A 6,969-nucleotide genomic window follows, 5' to 3' on the forward strand; every position below is an offset into this window, starting at 1 on the left:
GTAGTTTAATGAATGTCTATTCTATGACACACATTGAACCCGCTGGTTGATATTTTACCCCCTTTATGTGTAATTTCATTACACTTCCTTTAGCTTTACCTTTACTCTTACATTGACTCCGTATCATCCATCGGAAGATATTACTATTATTATGAATTCATTGTGATTTTGTAATATTTCAAATAACGGAAAACAGTAATCTCGAATAATTAAAAAAATACTGGTATTTAAAAAATGTGCCATTTATAAAATCAAAAAACTATGCAAGATTTGCATAACATCGTTCTGAAATGAAAAAAACGTCGCATAGAATGCATGTAACGAGTCTCCACGTAGCTACTTAATTGTAAAACGACTGTGGTGTTTTTTTAAGAAGATTGTATTTTTAAAGGTTAATAAATTAAAAACATTTAATATTATATTCATTCAGTTAATTTTATTTTAGTTTTTAAAGTCTATGTAAATATATAGAGGTATATATAACGCACTACCATTTAAAAAATAGCTAAATTGGGACACTGCCTAAATAAATAAAAAAGAGCCCATAAAATACTGACACTAACCAAATGGTATAATTATAAGGCTTGTGCCAAATACTATTCTTTATCTAAGCATTGCGTCAGATTTCCAAAAATCACTTTTGAAATTTCATTACTTTATAATTCAAGGCGCGATGTAGTAAATAACATTTTTATTTTAACATTTTATTCATGCTAAAAAGTCGCACAGTTGTTTTTATCTGTTGAAAAATTTGTAGCACAGCCGAACAGCAGTTGTAATAAAAAATTTTCACTATTTTAACAGGGGTCTTCATTAAGTACACATTCAGATCATTATTATATTAAATGCCTCAGTGGCCGAACCACTGGACTGCCACGCGGAGGCCCCGATTTCTATTCGCGCGCCAGATTTATATGGTCTATATTTATTTCTGTCGTGAGTTTGAGTGTAATTTATGGTTATCTATATGTCCATGGCACCCGCGATACAGGGTTTCCCTAGTGTGGGGCTATGGGTGTATGCGTTATTAGATATATTAATGTCACGAAGGCGTTTTGTTACAGCCTGAGCAAACCCCTAATGAATACCAATTATGACTATTTACTATTACACCATGTCATCACATTGTATTATGTTAGCTAAGTATATCACAGCTAAGACCTTTACAAGATTATTCCTCAAGGAAACACTGACGAAGTCTTAACTCTTTTTATTTCGTATTAATCTTATTGACCAGTACAAATTCGAATCAAGATGTGTCCTACCACAAAGAATATAAAAAAATGTAGTTTTTAATCGATATGGTGAATCAGTTAATTACCGATTGCAATTAATTTAAAATGATATTTCTATATTACATCGAGTAAATCGTTCAACGACCAAATCACATTATGTATTTAGTTCACAATAAGTATAATAGCTAACAATTATTTAACGCTCAAAAACTCGTGTCACTTTTGTCTAAAAGATATTTTTAGCAGTTGACAACTGATCACCTTGACTGCGCCACCGGAGAAATAGGCGTTTAATTAATTAAGTATGAGCCTGGGGACTTCGATTATAAAAGTTACTAGACAGTAGACACGCCAGAAGAGCATACGTACCATAAGGGAGAACGCTGAACTGAGAAACGTCATCACAAAAACAGATTTCAATAAGCAGGTCAACGGGAAAATTATGACAAAGAATTAGAAAAGAATCCAAAACTAGTTAGTGCCATCTAGCGGTACAATTGAAATAATATACAAGGACATTCCATGTTTAAATACATCCTTCTATAAATTATAAAGAAACGTTAAAAATAATGTAGTTAAAAGTACAATAAGGCGCGTTCCATACAAGCGAAGTTTGATTCTGTAATGTGCCTGATATTTTTTTATGATAAGTTTTTGACTGACTTAATACCCAGAAAATCAAGGTTAAGAGCTCGTGCGCTCATCCAGCATGGCCTCAAAAGCTCCACACATTTTATGCATTTTTTTAAAACGAATTTTTTTTAAACAAAGCAAATTAAGAATTTGTAAAATCCCTCACCTTGGAACAAACAAAATCAATACATTATTGTATTTTATTATACTTAACATTATAATTATAGTATTTTTTTTAATGGTTGTCTATTATCGAAAGCAGCATATAGTTGAATTTAAATCTTGTATCAAACGTGCTCTTCACCCCGTACTCCATCGCTATACCTTTTTTCACCCTGTATATTCAATACTAAACTCTATTTCCATCACTACATAACTTGCGTATGTTTATGTTTCTTTTGATTAAAGGTTACCACCAAAAGCGAAATTGCCTAATCCGACATAAGCAACGTAAGTGAATTAGGCGAGTGGCAAAGTTAGGTGTAGCGTAATTGCCTACTTGCCGGTAAGTGTAATTAGTGTGCGGATCGTGCACGTTTCCTTGCCGGCAATTGTACTAAGTTTTCCTTACTTGTGTTTGAGATGGAAAATGTTTGTTAATGCTTAAATACTGCTGAGGTAATCATTTTAGTACTAGATCGCGTTTGTATTTATTTTTTGTAATTTGTCAAGTGTACTATGTGTACAAGCTCAACTTAGTAGCGTGTACGGTTCTGGACATCATGTTTTAGCAATTACTTCAAAATTTCGATCCAATTCGAAAAATTTTTACGGACAGACCTTATAACTTAGTGCAATTACCTAGCTTAGAATTTAGTAGCGTCATCGAAGTTTGGGTTCATTATATTTAAACCTTTATTGAGATGACAGGCGCGTACTGAAAGAAGAAGAAGAAGAATAAAGAAAATTTTATTCAGTACCATTCATTTTAAATTGTTCTTACAAAATAAAAAATTAAATTGAAACTATAATTAAAGATACTGAATGAGCACTACTCAGCATATCGACTGCAAAACTGGCAACCTGTACCTACTATCTCAATTTTGACAATTTTACAGGGTGGAGAAAATAATTGTTTGCCTCTTTTATATACCATCCGGTTAGAAGTTAGTACAAGTTGAATGAAGTCGATTCGTATCTGAGATGGAATTTTTTGCAACGCTGCAGACTATGAATTAGTATAAAATGGTATTAAAAAGTGAAATCTTTAGGAAATTGAGATACTACCTGTTGCCAGTTCACAGTCGATATTCTGTGGCTGAGAACAGCCACGGCGATGGTATTATGTGGAGCCCATGGAGTGCGTCACGGGCGCGGGCGCACCAAATTAACAGCACACAAGACCCTGACATTTTTATCTACGCAATCAAATACACACAATTAATAAATAGTGTGTTATTTAATGACTAAATAATAAAATGTGAGACGCTTACCCAAATATATGTATCATACTCATAGTTTATTACATATTCGTAAATTATTATGCAAGCAAAATTGCAGAAAATATTTATTCCAATATCATTTGATCCTTTCTATACGACTCAATTTGTTACTACGATAACTAATCTAAAAAAGAAACTACGTACATATTTGCTTACTACAAAGTGAGAGTAAAAGTTATAAAGGAGTCAGGCCACATAATATAAATAGAAAATAGTGATACGTGTGAAGAAAACGGAAGAGGTATCTCACTAGGAGACAGGATAATGTACCTTATCCATTTCTATCAACTAACAGTAATAATGAGCGTTACTGCGTTCCGGTTTTGAAGGGTGAGTGTGCTGGTGAAGTTACGGGCATATGGGACTTGTCAACTTTTGTCTCAGAGTGAAGGGCGCAGTGGGAGTGCCCCTCAGATCTTTGCGATTTAAAATTCTAAATGGCATTTGATATCGAAAAAAACTCATCGTCTCTGATAGATGTGTATTTCGCCGCACTGGCCGACTACAGTTTGGAGACTTCTCGTGTTGTCCAAGAGCCGTGAACCTTCTTCGATTTGCAGGTTTTATAACTATGCTTTCCTTCACTATTGCATTTCAAGTTATCAACATTTATTTTTAATTTATTGGAAGATCAACGGCTATTAGAATAAAAACTTAAATAATAACGGAGAGCCAATATAGGTCCTCACGGATAGACACACATTAAGTTAATATTAATGAGAATTAAATGATTATTATATAACAAGTATCTACACCATACTATGACAAATTCGCAGTAGTTCGTAATTACCCACTCGCCAAAAAACAATAACTACTAATAAGACGTTTTACCGATGCAACACTAGTGTTAAAAAGGTTAATATCAATCTGATTGAACAATATATTGAAGAGGCCGGAGGTACACACAGAAGTGAGTTAAACCTAAGGGTCTGTGTAGGGGCTCTAAGAGACATCTTGGACACGAGTTCCGGGGAGTCCACGACACCAGAAGCACTTTTTAGTAAAAATACTAGGTCTGCAATCTGACGTCGCACCTCTAGTGGCAAAAGATGTTTCTTACATATATATCATGATACCGGTTTAACTCGTACCGCTCCCTAGTTTGAAAACTTAATAAATCTTCTTTGCGCATTTTCAATTCGCGATATGTAGGTGAGGTATTGGGGACTCCATAGGGCCTACCACAACCTCTTAAAACAATATTACTTTAATCTTACATTGACTTTTCGATTTTTTCATTGATTTTTTTTTTAAGTATTATAATGTTAAAACTATGATGTTTTATTGGCAGCTTTGTGACTATTCATTCAAGCGAATGCGCTTCACATTATGACATTAACATTAAAGTAATATTGCTCTTATGTCAAATTTAGCAATCTTAAAATAATTACACGGATGCAATGGAAACAATATTATTTTCAGTTTTATTGCCTTAATATTGACTTGTAAGTATTAAAAGTTAAGTTGAACTTATTTATTTAAATATATCTCTTCAATATTCTATTTATTTTTTATTTAATGGCACATAGGAAATAATTTCTCGTTAAATAAAAATACGCGATGTTTATTTCGTAAAATTATGACAACGCCATCTATATGCTCCTTGGTGAAACTAATTGCTGACACTAGACTGTAGTTCCGAATTAACAACGTGACAGTGAAGACTTGACTTGTTTTATTTATTTTTATTATATATGAAAATGCGGAAAAATAATTGAAAACATCGTAATTTTAATAGAATTCGTTATTACATATTTTTCTTTTTTTGCCAGTTAAAATTCTCTGAATGTAAATAATATTAAATACTTTAACATTATATTACGATAGGACGATTCGGAACATCAAAAAAGAAAGAGATGACATTATACAGTTCATATAGCTGCTATATAGTTCATTTAACTGCCTCCGTGGCCGAACGGTTACCATGCCGGACTGCCACGCAGAGGTCCCAGGTTCGATTCCCGGGCCGGGAGAAATATTTGTATGGCCTACATTTATTTCTCTCGTGAGTTTGGGTGTAATTTGTGGTTGTCTAATTGTGTGTCCATGGCACCCGCGACACAGGGTTTCCCTAGTGCGGGGCTATGTTGATTGTGAGCGTTGTGAGCGTTATAGCGTTATTTCTTTCCTATTTTTAGTAAGGAATAGACAATATTGGGAAATCATTCTTTCTTTCAATCACGTTATCAATAATACATTACTTGGTTGACAGGTTTGTCGTGGTACTAATATGAGAATATTATATAAGCTTACTTTAAGCTTACATTGAAATAAGATTGTATTTTGAAAGGTTATGGTAGGCCCCCAGTTCTGCGGTACGCATTCCAGGTGGCTGCGGATAAATGAACAATATAAAATTTTTAGTGTTTTGGTGTGTCTGATAAATTCTCTGGAGTTTGAGTGTTTAGCACCAATGCCTGTCGCTGACGGTGCAAAAAAACGTCGTGATGAAGCCTAGAAGGTTCACATTCCTCGGAAAATGTGTGAATTTGATCAGCGTGGAAGATTATAGTCTAAACCTTCTCCTTAGAAGGGACGCATGAAGCTGCGTACATTATGAGTTTGACAATGACGATGAGAGAACTGAAAACTGAACAGAAAAAACCTGTTATGTGAAAAGAAATAGCATTTGTTTCATATTTTCAAATTCAAAAATTCCATTTATTTGCCACTAACACAAAAGAAAACATGAAACATACAAATGAAAAGTTTAACTATATGTATAAATAATAAGTAATCACAAATCTGTAGCGACGATTCTAAGCCCAGTATTGAGCAAACTTGGTTTGCACGGCATTCATTTTCAGGTAGCACCTACCAGGCAGGCGGTACGGTCTCACGTTAATGTAACAGATCATTTATGAAATAAAATTAGCTCAGACCAATAATTAAGCTATTTACGAGGAGCGCGAAAGGAGAAAAGAAAACAAAAATAATAATAATTTGCTTACACAATAAAAACCGATAGGGATGGTCAATTTTAAGACAGAAAATAAGCTTTTCTTAAATGTAAAAAGAGGAATAAAAAAACAAAAAAGTGTTTGTAAGGAAATAAAAAAAAACAAGAGCACAAACTTGAACTTGAAGTTTACGTAAAACATTTTGATGATCCTGGGGTGATATCACTACCAATAATAACGTAGGTACTTACATATACTAAAGCAACATTATACCTACCCTGACTCTGAAACTAGGCAACAACTACTACATTGAACTTCGACAATGTAATCTCAAGTTAGTTAATAATAAGAAGAATAGCAACTAAGGAGAATTTATATGTAAATACAGGTGATTCTGCAAGCTACGATATTCGGTTTGGCGTTAATGAAGGGTTGGCAAATCAGTTATCACCGGCGCCGCGCCGGCTGCAGGCGATGGCCGCCGGAGACGGTTTCATTCCGGCTCGATTAGTTCGCAGTGCTTATAACGAGTTATTACGCTTATGGCACTAATCAAGCGTGGTACAGTCAGCGCTTCGTCTTGCGTCTATGGTGTTGATCTGCCGTCGCCCGTGTTACAGCTTAAAGTATAAAGTTGTCTTTCTCAAGTTCTGGTCACTTCGAAATGACATAATGTCTTTATAACCGCTCACGCGATACATGCAGCCGTAGACGCATACCACACCTAGAAGTGCCGGTGATGATTTTATACCGATTTAT

The sequence above is a fragment of the Hyposmocoma kahamanoa genome, unplaced genomic scaffold (genome assembly GCF_003589595.1).
Source record: "Hyposmocoma kahamanoa isolate Upper Pololo Valley unplaced genomic scaffold, ASM358959v1 185, whole genome shotgun sequence".
NCBI classification, from domain to species: Eukaryota; Metazoa; Arthropoda; class Insecta; order Lepidoptera; family Cosmopterigidae; genus Hyposmocoma; species Hyposmocoma kahamanoa.